This window comes from Aplysia californica, unplaced genomic scaffold (genome assembly GCF_000002075.1).
Source record: "Aplysia californica isolate F4 #8 unplaced genomic scaffold, AplCal3.0 scaffold00250, whole genome shotgun sequence".
Classification (NCBI taxonomy): Eukaryota; Metazoa; Mollusca; class Gastropoda; order Aplysiida; family Aplysiidae; genus Aplysia; species Aplysia californica.
The window spans coordinates 906,655-908,136 of record NW_004797520.1 but is presented as its reverse complement, the minus strand read 5'-3'; positions in this window follow the sequence as shown (position 1 = coordinate 908,136).

The window sequence follows — 1,482 nt, the reverse complement described above, 5'->3', positions numbered from 1 at the left end:
CCTCTCTCTCTCTCTCTCCAAACCCAACCCTGCACGCTCACACACACACACACACACACACACACATACACACACACACACAAGGCCATGTTATTCAAGGTCAACAGACAAACACACACACGGTGACAATACAACCTATCTCAGGTGACATTGGAACGAACGACACAAATTTATCTCTACCATATGAATTGGCTACATTTCTACCATATGAATAGGCTACATTTCTACCATATGAATTGGCTACATTTCTACCATATGAATAGGCTACATTTCTACCATATGAATAGGCTACATTTCTATCATATGAATTGACTACATATTTCTACCATATATGAATTGACTACATTTCTCTACATATGAATTGACTACATATCTCTACCATATGAATTGACTACAAACATGTAGATCTATATCTCTATCATATAAATTGACTATATATATCTCTACCATATGACATTACATATATCTCTACCATATGAATTGACAACATATCTCTATCATACATGTGTTATGAATCTGTCCATGTATTTACACATCAATCTCTTTTAACGGAAGGAATCTTTCTCACAAGGAAACTGATCTGTCTTTGTAAGGTAAGTTACGAATGTGTCTTTGTACGACAGTCTGATTTACATTTTGAAAACGATTTAAAGAATAATTTTTTTTACTCTTTTCCCTGACTTCAATTTCAATGAAGGAATTATCGTAAAGCGATACAACTTGCCGAATGGGATTTCTCTCTTTCTCAAACAATGAGTGTGGAGTTTCGAAAAATTCCGCAGAGTGGTTTTGAACCAGAGAGCACTTGAGCCTTTGTATCAGTGCAGGCAATTACACTGTACAGAATTGTGTCACATTAGTATTGATGTTCTCGGTCCCTCTGCCTCCTAAATGATCTAGTATAATATTATAATAATAATTGGTTTGATTTTTATTTTTACTTATTAATGTTATTTATCACCTTTTTAAAAAAATTTCATCAATTCATTTATTTATTTTTTTAATATTATTTTATTTTTACTATTTGGAGGGGGGGCGTAAACATCTTCATAAAAAACCCCATTGAACTTTGCAGTTTAGTACATTTTTGTATGACAATGCAGTGTTCATTCACTCAAGGGTACATAACCCAATCTTTCCCCTCTCTCACACAAAGGTTTCAACATTTACCTCCCCTGTAGCAAACCCCGTCACGGCATATACAATCACAGAGTTCCTGGCCACAATGTAGGCTACCTGTGTCTGTGGTGTAGTCGTAAAGCTGCTCGCCCTCGCACAGACGCCACATGTGTTTTACTCACTTGTATGGAGTAATGAGAAGCATAAATATCAAATCCTCTCTCACTTTCTGCAAATTATGAGATCCAAAGTTTATCGGCGTGAGGTGTACTGGTTAGCCTCTTTGACGTCTTATTTAGAAGATATGATTTCGATTCCCCTTGTGAAGATCAGGTCTTTTTGTTATCAAGTAAGATAAAAATA